Here is an 18,726-nt window from a genome sequence, read left to right on the forward strand (position 1 = left end):
ATCTGAATATGTCTAATGACAGAGACCTCATAATTTAGCTATTCCATTGTTGGACAGATCTTATGTTTGAAAGGTCTTCCCCACAGCAGGATGAAATTCACCTCCACTGATGTAGCTTCTACCTGATGTCTGTCCTCTGGAGCAATACAGAAGAGAAGTCTGTTCCCTCTTGCTTAAAACTCTACAAATATATCTAGATAGTTAAGTTTCCAAGTGTTATCTTCTACAGCAAAATAGCTCCTGACTCTTCCACTGTTCTTCACTAGATAAAGGTAGCTACAGCTCTCAGTAGTATTCTGTTCACTTTAATCTGGACAATTTAGATTATCATTGTCCCACTGAAGTGTAGAATCCATAGGTGGACACAATACTCAAGACATAATCTGACAGTACAAGAACAAAGGGACTATTACTTCTTTTAATCTAACACTACATCTATAAATGTTCATCAATGTTAGCCTCTTTTCACAGCTACATCATACAACTACTTTATAGATTATGGTGGCTTTCAAATGAAAAACAAACTATTTGGGACCAGATCATTTCTGTTAAAGAGTAGGACCTTCGATTTCTATCACACCTATCTTGCCACTTTCATACTGCATCTTGCTTAGATCAACTTGATTTTCTTTGATGCAACATATTAGATACCCTCAGAGTTTTAGCATCATTTACAAAATTTTTGGTAAGCATGCATGTTATAGCACTATATTCAAATCCAAATCCATATAGGTTGGCAAAAGCAGAACTTACAATCCTGTGTAATCACTGTGCTTTGTAACAAAATTAATAAGCAAATTAAGTTTAAAAGACAAACCAGGAAAAGATATTTGCAATACATAGTAATAGGCTGATTTCATTACCAAAAATGGCTCCTACAAATTCATAAGGGAAAAAAAATCAATTAATCAATGAAAAAAGAACCGGGACTTCCCTGGTGGCCCAGGGCATAAGACTCCGCGCTCTCAATGCAGGAGGTCTGGGTTTGATCCCTGGCTGGGGAAGTAGATCCCACATGCATGCCGCAACTAAAGAGATCGCATGCTGCAACTAAGATCCCGCTTGCCGCAACTAAGACCCAGCACAGCCAAAATAAATAAATAAATAAATAAATATTTTTTAAAAAAGAAAAAAGAACCGAAGTCTAACATGAACAGCCAGTTCACAGAAAAGGAAATACAAATGATTATTATATAGATGAAAAGATCTTCAACCTCTCCCCTCAAAAAGGGCAATGTAAATTAAATCTATCAATATAATGTGATACCATTTTTTACCTGAGTGGTAAGATCAAAATGTCTGATATTGATAACACATCTAATTTGTAAGCAGTGTGGGGAAACAAGCACTCTTATAGATTGCTGATGGGAATGTAAACTGATTCCAACTCTTTAGAGTACAATGTGGAAATATCTATTAAAAATTTAATTACACCTATCTTTTCTATGGAACATGGATATTCAGCACAGCATTATTTGTAATAGAAAAAGTGCTAGACACTGTTAGTGGTCCACCCAACATCCATTTTTCCCTTCTACCTCCTTAATCAGAACTCAAATTTTGTTCAGGGTGGTTATTTGCCCAACCCCAAAAGATGACTCCTAATTGGCTGAAGCCAACTATGGCTATCACATTCTCTTTGCCAGATAATCACTTTCCAAAACACGCTGGAGGTCAGGGGCAGCAACATGACCCTCACTGAAATGTAAGAAGATGGCGTACACAGCAGTGCTACTCAAACTGTGGTTTGCTGATCCACAGCATCAGCATCACATGGGACCTCATTAGAAATACAAATTCTCAGGCCCCACTCTAAACCTATAGATTTCAGAATCTCTGTCAGTGGATCCCAGGAATTCATATTTTAACAAGCTCCCTAGGTAAGTCTTACACACACTAAAATTCATGAAACACTGTTTAAGAGACTTCTGGGAATTATTTCCTTCCCATTTAAAATGACAGTCTTGGACTCCCCTGGTGGTGCAGTGGTTAAGAATCCGCCTGCCAACGCAGGGGACACGGGTTTGAGCCCTGGTCCGGGAGGATCCCACATGCCGCAGAGCAACTAAGCCCGTGCACCACAACTACTGAGCCTGCGCTCTAGAGCCCGCGACCCACAACTACTGAGGCTGCGTGCTGCAACTACTGAAGCCCGCACACCTAGAGCCCGTGCTCTGCAACAAGAGATGCCACTGCAATGAGAAGCCTGCACACCACAACAAAGAGTAGCCCCTTCTTGCCGCACCTAGAGAAAGCCTGAGTGCAGCAACAAAGACCCAACACAGCCAAAAATAAATAAATAAGTATAAAAAATTAATAAATAAAATAAAATGACAGTCTTCCCAGGAGAAAAATATTTTGTCCTCCATTCCCTTTCTTTAACTGCAGCTAGTTGTACTGCTTAGAGCTGAGGTGGCCATCCAACAACCATGAGGCTACACGGGAAAATGGAAAAGCCAACCTACTGAGGATTAGCTGAGTTAATGACTGGAAAAATGTTGGTCCTAAGTATTACCAAACTATTGAACTAGCCCTGAGCCACCTATCTCCTTACTTCTGTTTATATCAGACAATTTAAACTTTTTACTGTTTAAGTCAGTGTTAGATATTCCGTTACTTTTACAACTGAATGTATCCTAAATGATACACTTCATGTCTATCCATGGAAACTAATGGAGCTTAAATACTTGTGGAAATGAAGTAGCAGATTTGGGGCCAAGACTTGCTAGTGGTCTCAGACTAGTCCTGGTTGTCTTAATGTTGGGCACATGGGAAACCGAAAGAAATAAAATTATAGTAAATACATGACATGGAACACTATGCAGCTGTTAAAAAAAGTGACAAGTTTTTAAGTAGTGATATATTTTATGAGAAAAAAGCTCTGCACACAAAAATGGAACTGTTGGAATAGTAGGGCTCCATGTGAATTTTTAAAAGGTGAGATATAAATAAATACATATACAAACATGCATGTAAAATATCTCTGGAAGGATATACAAAAAACTGGTAAAAAAATAAATGGTCGCTTCTAAGGAGAAGAACTGGGGGTTGGCCATCAGAGATTAAAGGGACATTTTTTTTCATTCCTAAATTGTTGCAACATTTGAGTATTTCTATTCAAAAAATGTTTGAAATAAAAAAATTAAAATTGCTTTTAGACTTACATTATGCAAGAAAAAAAAGAATTTAAAAAGCGGGTCAGGGGCTTCCCTGGTGGCACAGTGTTTCAGAATCTGCCTGCTAATGCAGGGAACATGGGTTCGATCCCTGGTCCGGGAAGATCCCACGTGCCGCGGAGCAACTAAGCCTGTGCACCACAACTACTGAGCCCGCGCACCTAGAGCCTGTGCTCCACAACGAAAGAAGCCACCGCAATGAGAAGCCCGCGCACTGCAACAAAGAGCAGCCCCCACTCGCCGCCAACTAGAGAAAGCCAGCGCATGGCAACGAAGACCTAACACAGCCAAAAATGAATAAATAAAATTTAAAGAAAAAATACACTTTACTTAAAAAAAAAACGGGCCAGAGTAGTGACAATGTCAAAATGGAAGTCAGATCATGTCATACCACCGCCCAAAATCCTCCAAAGGCTTACTTCACTCAACATAAAGCTAAAGTCTTGAGCTCCCCTGGTGGTGCAGTGGTTAAGAATCCACCTGCCAATGCAGGGGACACAGGTTTGACCCCTGTTCCGGGAAGATCCCACATGCCGTGGAGCAACTAAGCCCGTGTGCCACAACTACTGAGCCTGCGCTCTAGAGTCTGCAAGCCACAATTACTGAAGCCCACGCGCCTAGAGCCTGTGCTCTGCAACAAGAGAAGCCACTGCAATGAGAAGCCCATGCACCGCAAAGAAAAGCAGCCCCCACTCGCCGCAACTAGAGAAAGCCTGTGCGCAGCAATGAAGACCCAACGCAGCCATAAATAAATAAATAAATAAAGTTATTAAAAAAAAAAAAAGCTAAAGTCTTAGAAGGACCAACAGGACCAGCAACAACTGGAAGCTTAGAAATGGGCCCCACCTCAGACCTAAAAAATCAGAATCTGAAGTTTAAAAAGAACACCCTAGGTAATTTATGTGCACATTAAAGTTTGAAAAGCACTTCCATAAGGCACCATAAGATAAGAACCTACCCTCCCCAACCCTTGCCATTCCTCATGCAAGCTTGTGTCTCAGGACCTTTACACTTGCCATTTGCTATGCCTGGAATGCTCTTCTCATATTTCTGCATTTCTCTCTCACCTCTTTCAAGACTTGACTCAAATGTGACCTTCTCTGTAAGGTTGTCTGTGACCACTAAATCCCTCCCCTCAATAAGCCCTATTCCTCTTTCCCATTTTTACTTTTCTCATCAGAACTTGTCATCATAGGTTAAAAAAACTACATTTTTACTTATTTATTTTGTTTATTCTATCTCCCCATATAACATATAAAATAAGCTCTATAAAGGCAGAGATTTTTGTCAGTTTTCTTCCCCAGTGCCTAGAACACAGTAAGCACTCAATAAATATTTTTAAGACATAAAATAAACAAATGAGGTCTCTCTTCAAAACACTACCCAAAAGATCTTGTAAAATGGTTCCTTACCATACAAACCAACATTTTCTCAGCATTACACTACATAGATCCACTTTTTATAATATAATGAGCACCTACTATATAATTAGGCACTATAAACACTAATGTCCAACCATGATTAAAAATGGAGATTTAAAAATCTGATTCATACAACCTAAGTGTCCATTATCGGATGAATGGATAAAGAAGTTGTGGCACATATATACATGGAATATTACTCAGCCATAAAAAGAAACGAAATTGAGCTATTTGTAATGAGGTGGATGGACCTAGAGTCTGTTATACAGAGTGAAGTAAGTCAGAAAGAGAAAAACAAATACCGTATGTTAACACATATATATGGAATTTAGGAAAAAAAATATGTCATGAAGAACCTAGGGGTAAAACAGGAATAAAGACACAGACCTACTAGAGAATGGACTTGAGGATATGGGGAGGGGGAAGGGTAAGCTGCGACAAAGCGAGAGAGAGGCATGGACATATATACACTACCAAACGTAAGGTAGATAGCTAGTGGGAAGCAGCCGCATAGCACAGGGAGATCAGCTCGGTGCTTTGTGACCACCTAGAGGGGTGGGATCGGGAGGGTGGGAGGGAGGGAGACACAAGAGGGAAGAGATATGGGAACATATGTATAACTGATTCACTTTGTTATAAAGAAGAAACACACCATTGTAAAGCAATTATACTCCAATAAAGATGTAAAAAAAAAGAAATTAAAAAAAAATCTGATTCATAACTGGGCTGTACCATCAAAAAGTTTGCAGAAATAAAACCTGAGTCTTTGAGTGAAAATAAAACAGATATGCCTACAGCTCTTTCAATGCAATAACAATCCTTTATATTGATAAAACAGTCTTCCAAATTTTTTCATCTGATTCTCAACAATCCAATAAGGTTTGTGTAAAGCAAGCATCGATAACACATTTTAGAGATGAGAAAACAAACACTCTTTAACTCTCAAAGTATGGCCATAATAATGTCAAAACTGGGACTGAAGTCTCTCAATATTTAGATCAAAACTCTACAATATCACACCTCCTCTTGCAAATGATACTGAACGAGACTATAAAATCATATAGCCATATATTATGCTGAAGACAGTGAGCTTTCCCAAACCACCCAGTGCCTATGCAGAATGGAAGCAAACAAACTCATTAAAGTCACAACCTCAAGTTGAGGAATAAGGATTCGGACTGCTTCTTCCTGTTACTTTATAAGGTTAACCCAGAGTCCAATGACATTCACCAAGAATATAAGAAATGAGGGGCTTCCCTGGTGGCGCAGTGGTTGAGAGTCCGCCTGCTGATGCAGGGGACACGGGTTCATGCCCCAGTCCGGGAAGATCCCACGTGCCGCGGAGCGGCTGGGCCCGTGAGCCATGGCCGCTGAGCCTGCTCATCCGGAGCCTGTGCTCCGCAACGGGAGAGGTCACAACAGTGAGAGGGCCGCGTACCGCAAAAAAAAAAAGAAATGAGCTTGTTATATTGCACATCAAGAAAGTTATTCCTGGGACTTCCCTGGTGGTCCAGTGTGTAAGACTCTGTACTTCCACTGCAGGGGGCAAAGGTTCAATCCCAAGGAAATAAGATCCCGCATGCCTCGCGGCGCAGCCAAACAAAAATAAAGTTATTACTGAGCTATGATGACTGCTAGAAAAAAGGAAGAATAGGAGAAAGTAAGATGGAATAAATGAGAACTGAGTTCTACTGAGGAAAGAGTCAGCGTTATAATATGATGTCATACTGCTGAGTGCCTAAGTGATGCAATTTTGCAACAGAAGAAAAAAGACATACCTCCTCAAAATCCCAGCACAATGGCTTTCTTTTCTTTGCATAGATGAGGATCAACAGTTGTAATCCAATGTTTCCCAAAAATTTATTTTTAAAAAAGACAGAGAAGGCTTCCCTGCTGGCGCAGTGGTTGAGAGTCCACCTGCCAATGCAGGGGACACGGGTTCGTGCCCTGGTCCGGGAAGATCCCACATGCCGCGGACCGGCTAGGCCAGTGAGCCTGTGCCTCCGGAGCCTGTGCTCCACAACGGGAGAGGCCACAACAGTGACAGGCCCGTGTACCACAAAAAATAAATAAATAAATAAATAAATAAATAAAAAGAGAAGTAGAAGATCCATATAAAAAGAAATTTAATCTGGGAAGATGGAGACTGTCTTCTAAATCTTATGCTCAAGAGCAGCTGTTCACCAACTGTCAGCATCTTAATAAAGTGCTGTCGAGTAAAGAGAGTAATACCTGCTGGAACAGAGGAGCTAGAAGAGAGTCTTAAGAGTCTATTACTCTCAAGAGAGTAATACCTGTTGGAACAGAGGAGCTAGAAGAGAAAAAAATACTACTGAATGCAAACGTCTGGCTAGCAAACAATTACCAGTTGTTACTCTGCAACATTTTTCAGGTTGATATAGTGAACATCAGATCACATGGAGGTAACACAAGTGACCTAGCCCAGTCAGACTGGGGTTATCAATGACAGCAGCAATCCAGCTCTCTGATTAATAATAAATAAGCAGTAAAGAAAATATAGAAATCTATTTCATGTTTTTTATTGCAAGATGATGGTCATATCATACAACCAAACATAGGCAAATAATATTGCCAAAAACACCAAAGCACTCTAGTGCCTTATAAAACAAATACTGTAGAACTACCAATGCAGATGTCTATGTCAGCAAAAAATACAGAATAATCATGCAAAAAATACATATTTAGGTCTCACAGAAAAGCAAAGTTAATGTGGAAACTGAGGGACATCAAAGTTAATTTAACACATAGGGTGATTTTGTGTACCCCTGTTAGGTATCTTACAGAATTTGTTATATTTTGGTGGCAAATTAAGGTAGTGTTTCCTAATACCTGCCATATCACCACATTTCTATCACACTACAAATTATAGAATATATAGAAGGCGGAAATGAAATACAATTGACCCTTGACCAACATGGATTTCAACTGTACAGGTCCACTCATACATGGATATTTTTTGATGGTAAATATTACAATACTACGCAGTTCATGGCTGGTCAAATCCGAGGATGCACAGGAACCTTAGATACAGAGGGCCAACTATAAATTATATGTGGATTAACTCCTGCACTGCTCAAGGGTCAACTGTACATTAACAGAAGATAGGGACAATGCATTAGAAAGGATTAGTGAATGTAAAGACATAACAGCAACTATCCAAAATGAAACCTGGAATACAAGAAGAAAAAGAGCAGAGCATCAGTGACCTATGGGACAAACTCAAGGAACCTAATAATATACGTATAATTAGAAGCTTGGGTGTGTATGGGAGTGGAGGAAGTTTGAGAAAATAATATACAAAAATTTGCCAAATTTGATGAAGACCATATACCCACAGAGCCAAGAAGCTCAATAAACACCAAGTACAAGAAACATGAAGAAAATGAAAATTCCAACAAGGAATAACCAAAGTCAAAATGCTTAAAATCAGAGATACAGAGGAAAAAATCTTAAAAGCAGGTAGAGGAATACAAAATGGGAGAAAACATTTGAAAATCATATATCTGATAAGTAATTAATATCCAGAATATAGAAAGAACGCCTACAAATCAATGATCATAAAAAAAAATCCAATTCAAAATGGGCAAACGACTTGAAAAAGACATTTATCCAAAAATATATGAATGGCCAATTAGCACATGAATGATGCTCAACATAACTTATCAAGAAAACACAAATCAGGGGTTCCCTGGTGGCGCAGTGGTTGAAAGTCCGCCTGCCGATGCAGGGGACACGGGTTCGTGCCCAGGTCTGGGAAGGTCCCACATGCCGTGGAGCGGCGAGGCCCGTGAGCCATGGCCGCTGGGCCTGCGCGTCCAGAGCCTGTGCTCCGCAACGGGAGAGGCCTGCATACCGCAAAAAAAAAAAAAAAAAAAAAAAGAAAACACAAATCAAAACCACAATGAGATACCACCTCATACTCATTAGGATGGCTACTATCCCAAAACAAACCAAACAAACAAACAAAAACAGAAAATAACAATGTTGGCAAGGATGTGGAGAAACTGGGACCCTTATGCACTGTTGGTGGGAACATAAAACATTCCACCTTTCCACAGCCGCTATGGAAAACAGTATGGCAATTCTTCAAAATTTAAACACAGCATTACCATATGATCCAGCAATTCCACTTCTGGGTATAAACTCAAGAGAATTAAAACCAAGATCTGAAATAGGTATCTGTACATCTCTGTTCACAGCAGCATGAAGCACAATAGCTAAAACATAAAAACAAGCCAAGTGAAAACAAAACAAAGAACAACCCAAGTGAAAACAAAACAAACAAAACAACCCAAGTGAAAACAACAGATGAATGGATAAGCCAAATGTGGTGTATACCTACAATGGAATATTATTTGGTCTTAAAAAAGGAAGGAAATTCCAACATATGGTACAACATGCATGAACTTTGACAACATTATGCTAAATGAAACAAGCCAGTCACAAAAGGACAAATACTATATGATTCCACTTATATGAAGTACTAAGAGTACTCAAAATCATAATGACAGAAAGTAGATTGGCAGTTGCCAGGGGCTGGAGGGAGGGGGGAATGGGGAGTTATTGTTTAATAGGTATAGCATTTCAGTTCTGCAAGATGAAAAGCGTTCTGGAGATAGATGGCTGTAATGTTCACAAAATGATATAAATGTACTTAATACCACTGAACAGTACTTAAGATAATTAACATGGTAAATTTTATGTTATGGTAATTTTATGTTATACCAGAATTTTTAAAAATTTAAAGAAAAATGAAAGGTAGCCAGAAGAAAACAATCGCACATTATGTACACAGGGATAAAGACAAGAATGACAGCCAACTTCTTATTGGAAAGAATGCAGGCCAGAAGACAGTGAAGCAACATCTCTAAAGTACTGAAACAAAAAACAAACAAACAAAAAGACTGCCAGCCAAGAATTCTATATCCAGCGAAAACAGCCTCTATAAATCAAGGCAAATTAAAGACTTCTTCAGACATACAAAAATCCATGAAAGGATTCATTGCCAGCAAATCTGCACCACAAGAAATGTTAAAAGAAGTCCATCTTTCAGAAGGAAAATGTACCAGGTAGAAATCTATAACTACAAAGAAAAATGAAGAGCACTGGAAATGGTAAATAGAATACACATACAGTACTTGACAAAGGCTTTAATTACAATGAGATAGCAGATTCACCTACATTATTAAAATAAAGGGTTAGGGTTAACACTAACAAGATACACATATCATAATACACGTATCTTCCAAAATGCCTGTCTTCCAAAATAAAGTACCTTGATTAACCGAACTCATTTCCCATCACACATTTCTGTAAATTACAGAGTCAATATTATCTTTTTTATAAAAAGAAACCCCGGGCTTCCCTGGTGTCGCAGTGGTTGAGAGTCCGCCTGCCGATGCAGGGGACACGGGTTCGTGCCCCGGTCAGGGAAGATCCCACATGCCGCGGAGCGGCTGGGCCCGTGAGCCATGGCCGCTGAGCCTGCGCGTCCGGAGCCTGTGCTCCGCAACGGGAGAGGCCACGACAGTGAGAGGCCCGCATACCGCAAAAAAAAAAAAAAAAATTAAAAAAAAAAGAAACCCCAAGGTACAAGTTATTTGTCCAGTAATAGTGAGTCTCTTAGAGAAGTGAAATTAAAATATTCTTGGTTCCAGTCCAGTGTTCTATTACACAAACCCTTTTAAAGGGCCTGCCTACAGACATTTCCCTGGAATAAAGTATGATGGCAGTTAATATATAATTTATCTATTTTCCATCATCTCCAGGGAACCCCAGAGTCACTTAGAAGCTACAAAGACAGCAAAGAATGTTCCTTGCTTCCAAGAAGTCTGAAAAACAATATTAGCTTTTAATAAATTGGTCAGGTTACCCCAAATTGGCAAAAGAAGAAAACATTTGCCAAGTCTTCTTGAGGAAAATGAATTTATCAAAGCAAAGGTGTCAAAGCAGTAACAGCAAAACAAAGCTTCAGGGTTGGGTGCTGAAATAGGAAAAAGAAAACACTAATATTTAATGCCACTCTATTATAGTCCAAACCTCAGAGGGAATGTGGTTAGTAAGAATAAAACCTCTGTAAAATCACTGATGCCAAACAGACTACAGAATGGGAATCTTGCCTACTATCCCTCTGAATACAAAATGTTAAACACAATTCATACACTCAGATTCCTTGAGACCACAGGCAGATCTTATAATCCAACTTCACAGTGAGTGAATCTCACTCTCAGAAAGACTAAATGGTACACAGCATAATTCAGGATATTCCTCTAACAGAATTCTAGGGGAAAGCTACTGCTGTTACCCTATCTGGACCAACATTCTTTACTCTGTAAAGACAAAAGGAAAATTATGTGATTTCATAATGAATATCATGCCAAGAGAAAGTAGCCTTCTTTCAGCACTTTACTCCAAGTAAGCCAACAGGTAACTGTCCTCCTAATATAAAAATAAAATTTATCAAAAGAAATATTATTAGTTATAAACCCAAGAGAATTTAAAACGTATGTTCAAACAAAAACTTATACACGAATGTTCATAACAGCATTATTCATAATTGCCAAAAAGTGAAAACAATGCAAATGTCCATCATTGATGAATGATTCAACAAAATGTGATCTATCCATACAATGAATTATTATTCAGCCATAAGAAAGACATTAAGTACTGAAACATGCTACAACATAGATGAACCTTAAAAACATTAAGTAAAAGAGGGCTTCCCTGTTGGTGCAGTGGTTAAGAATCCGTCTGCCAATGCAGGGGACATGGGTTTGATCCCCGGTCCGGGAAGATCCCACATGCCGCGGTGCAACTAAGCCCGTGCACCACAACTACTAAGCCTGCGCTCTAGAGCCCGCGCGTCTAGAGCCCACGCTCTGCAGCAAGAGAAGCCACCGCCATGAGGAGCCCGTGCACAGGAACGAAGACCCAACGCAGCCAACAAAAAATAAATAGTAAAGATAAATAAATTTTTAAAAAATTAAGTAAAAGAAGCCAGAAACAAAAGGCCATTTGTTATATGATTTCATTTAAATGAAATGTACAGAACAGACAAACCAATAGGGACAAAAATCAGACTAGTGATTGACAGAGGATGAGGAAAGGAACTGCTTAACGGATACGAGGTTTCATTTTGGGATGATGAAAATATTCTGGATCTAGACAGTGGTAGTGGTGGTGGTGGTGGTGGCTGCACAACATTGTGAATGTACTAAAAGCCTCTGAACCACACATTTTAAATGGTGAAAATGATGAATTTTATGTTATGTGAATTTCACCTCAGTAGGAAAAAAGAAGTATTTTCTAAGTGTTAGTTATTTAGTACCTGTATCTCTCACTACTTAACCAAATGCTGTGTTCATAAAAATCTTTCAAAAACACTTTTTAAAAATTTAATATACTGACATTCTAGAAAAGAATAGAGACAGTACACGGATCACTGGTTGTCAGGGGCTGGTGAGGGGGGAGTTAAATAGGTGAGGCACAAGTTTTTTAGAGCACTGAAACTAATCTATATGACACTGTAATGCTGAATATAAGATATTAGAAGTTTGTCAAAACCCATAGAACTTTAAAGCACAAAGAATAAACCTTAATGTGTGCAAATTTTGAAACAATCATTTGAGAGATAAAGAGATCTCAGCATGGAATGTAGAATGCAATAAAACAATCTAAATCTATTACACATATGAAACAACCTCATTTGGGGGTGGAGGAATAAAGTGCTGACCCCTAAGTAATGATGGAAATAAGTGGAGTCTATCAGTCTAAAGGCAAAAGGAACTATCCATAAGCACTGTACTCTAGTTGATAAAGTGTTTTCCCACAGGGGGACAGATTAACAATTCTCAAACCACTTCACATGAATACTGGAACTGAAGAATTAAGTAAATGGATGCCAGAGGGTGGGAGCCAGGTTTCTCACTGGTGGAGTGGAAGAGGTTACAATGATCCATGTGGTAAGGAATTAGCGTTGGAAATATCAGTATGAATTCATGTTTAGCTTAATAGACAAATGGCTACATACAGAAATATTTATAGATATGTGTATATACACAGCTTAATATATACACCCATCTCCTTGCTCTGTCACTCAGACTGCCTAGAAGCAACAACACTCTGGTAGCAACCAGCACATCTAGCACCCAAATCTTGGTTTCAAATACCATTTTCCAACACAAGGAACTAGAGCTCCTTAGAAAAATGACTGTACGACTGAGGAATGACATATAAAAGATGAGCCTGAAGCATTTTATGTTGCCAAAAAGAAAGTATTCACACACAAAGGGGAGGGATACAGGAGCCAACTGAAAGGGCTCCCAGTGGCCAAAGCTGGACAATTTGAGCAATGATATTTATGTAGATACTCTACCTTTAAGGAGGTAGAGCATAACTCATCACTCACCAAGTGTGGGCTATGCATAGTGACTTTCTTCCAGAGTATAGTATAGAAAGGGAGGCACAAAAGGGTAGCTTTACAGTGGAGAAAACAAACACTAGCACAAGTTAAGTGATGAAGGTTAACAGTAACACTGATAAGTCATATGTACTCTTGATATGTGATGAGAATGGCACTTTACCTCTGTGGTCTTCCTTCCAAAATCATATTACATCAGTCTAACCATTAGAAAAACATCAGACAAATGTCCAATTGAAAGACATTCTACAAAAATACCTGATCAGTTATCTTCAAAATTGCCAAGGTCATTAAAAACAAGGAAAGTCTGATATATTGCCTCAACCAAGAGAAGCTAAGGAGACATGACTATTAAATGTAATGTGGCATGCTGAATGGGATCCTGGAACACAAAAAAGGACATTAAAGAAAAAACTGTGGAACTCTGAATAAAGTATAGACTTAGTAACAATGCATCAATATTGATTAATTGTGACATATGTAACACATTAATGTAAGATGTTAATAATTGGGTGTGGGAAACCGGGTGTGGGATAGACAGGAACTCTCTGTACTAGCTCTACAATAATTCACTAAATCTAACACTGCTCTAAATAAAACATTTATTATTTTTTAATTTTTTTTGCGGTACGCGGGCCTCTCACTGTTGTGGCCTCTCCCGTTGGGGAGCACAGGCTCCGGACGCGCAGGCTCAGCGGCCATGGCTCACGGGCCCAGCCGCTCCGCGGCATGTGGGATCCTCCCGGACCGGGGGACGAACCCGTGTCCCCTGCATCAGCAGGCGGACTCTCAACCACTGCGCCACCAGGGAAGCCCCTAAAACATTTATTTTTAAAGTTTATTTTTATAAAGTTGTAAACATTTATACATGGTCTTGGCCCTCAAGAAGCTTGTCTCATTGTGAGGTAAGATACATGCTCATGAAAGAAGTATAAAATACAAAAGTAAGAAAATATTAAATTGAGAAATACAGATAAAAGTATTTAGGAATATGGAGAAGGTCTACAAGTGTAAGGGAAAACTTCATCAAGGAGGTAAAACTTAAGTTTGTACCTTAAAATGTACTTCAGGGTACCAAAGTAAAAAAGAACGATGATAAATTGGTACACTTACAAGAAACAGAAGGGTGAAGAAGCAAGGAAAAACTAAAAGAAATGAAAGTATTTAGCCCTGAAAAGTGAAGACTTAAATAAGAGGCATAAGAGCAGTGTCCAAATACTTCAAGGGTCATGTAACAGAACTAACAGAGTTACATCATATGCCCATTTAACTTACTAGCTGACCTCTGGTAAAATGTGACCAACACTCAAGGACAAAGAGAGTGACAGCTGCTCTACAGAGCCACAACAGGAAATGCCAATTTGGAAAGACAGGAAGCAGGTGGCCAAGTTCTTCTCTACAACTTTCAGAGGACAGTGTGCATGTGAGCCCAATGAAGCAGAAACTTAGATTCAAATCCTGCAAACATTTATTGACCACTTACCATGCGCCAGGTGCTTCCATACATATTATCTCATTTAATATTCATAACATATCGATAAACATTTATTAATGTTTTGTATTTATACATTAACAGCCTCAATGTACAAATACAGTAAAATTAATCCTGCAAGAAAGCAGGAACACATTAAAATTCTCCACCATCCCCCACTCTCTGATAAGCATTTGATAGCTCTTAAAAGGCAAAATTTTTTTGAAGGCCTACATATCTACATAATTTTCTCCCTCTTGCTCCTTCCTTCAGTCAAGCTTAGTGGCTCTCGGTCTGTAAAATGCTTAAGAACTAAATAATTATAAATGCAAAAACATGCACACTACGCTTTTTAAACAATTTAAGGGATTTTCAAATACAGTTTTCATCTTATGTAATTTTTGTCTCAAGCACTGACTTTAGAGCCAAATCCTGTGGATGAGGTGCAGCCCCATCTCAGGCTTATTCCATGGGCACTGTAAGGCAGCATCAGGGAAAGGAGGTAGAGAGGCTGACTCCTACTGCAACATGAAGAAGAACATTCTAACAACAATCAGAGCTATCTAAAAATGGCACGGGCTACCTCAAAGTAATGAATTTTCTGTCATCAAGGGTGTTCAAACAGAGGCTGAAAAATCACTGAGAACATATGAGAAGAGAGCAATTGGGTAAGAAGCTAAAATCTCTTCCAAATCTTAGATTCTATAATGGGAAGACTTTTAAAACCTGACAGGTGGGCAATCTAGCTGAGAACAAGAAAATGAAGAAAGACACCAAGGCAAGAATGACATGGTATGTGGAAAAGCCCAATGCTGGGGAAACACAGAAGCTCATTTCCATCAGTAGTTGCCTGTATTTGCTATTTCATCTGCCAGGAAAGCTCTTTCATCTCTTAGGCCACAGCTCAAACATCTTCTCCTCTTTGAGGCCTCCCCACCACCCCCACCAGTCACTCACTTGTCACATCAGCTTGTTTTATTTTCTTCATGGTTCACATTAGGAGTCAGCAAACTTTTTCTTTAAAGGGCCAGATCACAGGCCAAATCCAGCTTGCCCCATGTTTTTGTATGGCCTATGAGCTACGAATGGTTTTTACATTTTTAAATGGTTGAAAAAAATCAAAAAGCAGAATTCAAACGTTTTGTGACACGGGAAAATTGTATGAAATTAAAATTTCAACGTCCAAAGTTTAATGAGAACACAGACACACTCGTTCATGTACTGTACTGCCTGTGGCTGCTTTTGCACTAAAACAAGACAGTTGAGCAGCTGCAACAGAGACTGTATGGCCCATAAAGCCTAAAATATTTAGTTTCTGGTCTTTTACAGAAAAAGTTTGCTAATCACTAATTTGTAGCATTACCTGAAATTATCTCTATTTGCTTATTTGCTATCCTCATTCTCACACACACAGAATAAAGCTCCATGAGGGCAGGGACTCTGCCCCCCACTGTTGCTCAGTACTTACCTAGAAAAAAATCCTGGAACAAAATAAGGGCTCAACAAATACTTGACTGATAAATTAATGAGTGATCCATAAATACCACTCTGAGGAGTTCAAACTTAAGCCTTCAGCCATTATAGGTTTTGTACATATATGACAGGCAAAAGAAAAGGGGAAATATTCCAGTAGAGGGGAGCAAAGAGTTTAAAGTAATGGTGGTCATCAATTAGTCCAGGTTATTGGGTTTCTTCATTAAATTGTACAGGTTTTTTGTACTCATAAAAGATTCTCTCAACTACTGTAAGGTGTCACAACACTGTCAGCTGACTGTGCTTCTGTTTATCGTAAGATGCAAATACTCTGAGAAATCTCATTTCCTATACCTGGTACACAGCAGCCACACCATGCCAAAGCTTAATAAGTACTCATAATTTTAATAGATCTAGATCACGTGCTAATGAATTTTTAATATCTGAATCCTTCCTATGCTGCTGATCATCAATCTATTCTGTAAGCAGCTGAAAACTCTTCAGAAATTAAAAGGTTACCACCCACAGACCAGAAGCAGCTTTATAATCTTTCTATACTAGCCAGAGAGTGGGTGTGTGATTTCAAAAAAAAATACAAGTCAACTCTGTCGGTAGAGAACAAGGTATTGTTGCATTAAAATCCCACCCATAAGCATCATTTGTTACACACTAGTAAAACTACCACCTACTCATAATCCGAGTCTCACTCTTCCAATACAAGTGGAGAAAAAAATGTATCTACCTCCTGGAGGAATCTTGTCATTAACACATTAACATTTTCATAAGGTTCTCTCCTTCCAGGCTTTGCAACAATTTCTATACACAGGTACTTCAAAGACAAGGATTTGGTTTAGTCAATAACTTCCAAATGTAAGATACTGGTCAGACGGCATAAACAAATCAAAGTTTTGCTTTATTCTAAAGCAGCTACCTGCTTTTTAATTTAGGAATTCAGACCTTTCATAGAGATGCTTATGGTACAGGTACCTCTGATAAGTATGTCAGACTTAACAGCAACCATTTTGGATTAAGACAAGTGTGTGTTCATCTTCCTTTCCTCTATGACAAGTCAGGATGAAAAGGCAGCCTGCAAAAGCACTGGCTAAGATCTACCAAGACTAATGTGTAAAGTGTCACCAAAGAAGAGAGGGGAAATCAGCCAACAGTTTAAGTGGGCTGCTTCAAGAAACTACTGCAGATTCACCTGGGGGATGTTCACCATCAATGTTAGCGATGAACCAAACCAACCCCTGGACAAACACTACACATACCTTTGCTTAAGCTGAAAAAGCTGGGGTCTGCAAGCTATAAATGGATCTCTGGCCCTTTAGAGAAGGTGCAACTCACTGAGCCCCTCTTCCCTTCCTAAAAGGGTTAATAAAAGGCACCTGGGACCCAGCCCAGACTCGCATGCCACCGCGCACCACCAATTCCCCCCGTTCCCAGAACTGCCGGCTCCCTCCTCCCCTCAAACGACAAGTTCAAAATCAAAACAAAAGGTGCAAAACTGCTTTCAGGTGGCAACGGCTAAGCCCCAGTGGCCAACTTCTAGGGACGCCAGGGCAAGCGAGGGCTCGTAGGATCCCCGACCCCCTAGAGCCAGCTTCCAGACAGTCCTTCGGGCCTCGGCCCACCTCCTCACACGTCCCTCCCTCCCCGCGGCCCTGGATGGGGTGCTGGGAAGGGGGCGAGGCGAAGGGGAGGGGAGAAAAACCCCAGGGTCAAAATGACAGCGGAACGGGCCAGGAGAGGAAAGAGGCCCGGAGGGATGCTGGGGGTCGAGCCCTAGGCCCAGGGCTTCAGCCCCGAACGGTGGCGACCAAGGGTCCCACCCGCCCCAGGCCGCGAGCGGGAGGCCCGGGCCGCGTCGGCGGCGCCGCCCGGCCACGCTCCCCTCACAACTCTCCCCTCCCGGGCCACAGGGGCCGTTGAGGGGCCGCGGCCGCCGCCAGCGTCGGAGGCGGGGGCACTCACTCACCGGCGGGGAGGGGAGGAGCAGCCGGCGTCTCCGCCAGCGCCGTCGCTCGCGCTCAAGCACCGGCTCCTGCCGCTGCGGCCGCCGAGCCCGGTCCATCCCCCCCCAACCACCCCCCTCCCGGCCCTCCCCCCGCGCCGCCTCAGCCGCCTCAGCCGCCGCCTCCGCAGCCGCCGCAGTCGCCACAGCCTCCTCAGTCCCAGCACGGGAGCGCGAACCGGCGCGAGGAGGCGAGAGCGCGCGCGCCCGCCGCCACCACCCACAACCTCCGCCCCCGGCAGGCGGCGCACGCGCGAGGCGGCGGCGGGCGCGCGCACGCTGCAGGGGGGGCACGGCCCCGAAAGACGTGGCCCCGCCCACCCACGCGGTGCCGGGGGCCTGGGCTGTTTCGCGGCAGGTTAGCTGTTCACCGCCTGAAGCTCTGGGAACTGAGTTCCTCTGGCCTGGCCCCGATTTCTGAGAGCGAAGGGCCACGGCAGCTCAGGTGTGAGCGGATTTCTGACCAATGCTCCGGGTCCCTCACCTGTTCTGCTTACCTTCAATCGTAAGGCCTTCTTTCCTCCTCGGATCCAGCAGGTTTTCGGCCGCTGCTGGCAGGGGCTTATTACTATTTCACGTCCGCTTTTACCACTCAAGGGAACACAAGCAGCTATCAGCCTACCCCTTTATTACTGCATTTTCCTAATTCATTTATTCGTTCATCGCTTATGTATTGAGGCTCCTTCCGTGTGCTAGGCCCTGTATGAGTTACTGGAAGTACAACGTGGGGA

The 18,726-nt window shown here is 41.1% G+C and overlaps 1 protein-coding gene across 2 annotated transcripts in view; it reads right to left on the reverse strand.

The window, feature by feature from the left end:
- Positions 1-18,060, reverse strand: part of TMCC1 (transmembrane and coiled-coil domain family 1) — a 219,999-nt gene extending 201,939 nt beyond the window's left edge. For both annotated transcript variants that reach the window (XM_060023100.1, XM_069541172.1), the window contains exon 1: positions 17,960-18,060. The gene's annotated coding sequence lies outside the window, so the exon portion shown is untranslated. The remainder of the gene's footprint in view (positions 1-17,959) is intronic.
- Between the last annotated feature and the right edge of the window lie 666 nt (positions 18,061-18,726).

This window comes from Delphinus delphis, chromosome 10, assembly GCF_949987515.2.
Source record: "Delphinus delphis chromosome 10, mDelDel1.2, whole genome shotgun sequence".
Classification (NCBI taxonomy): Eukaryota; Metazoa; Chordata; class Mammalia; order Artiodactyla; family Delphinidae; genus Delphinus; species Delphinus delphis.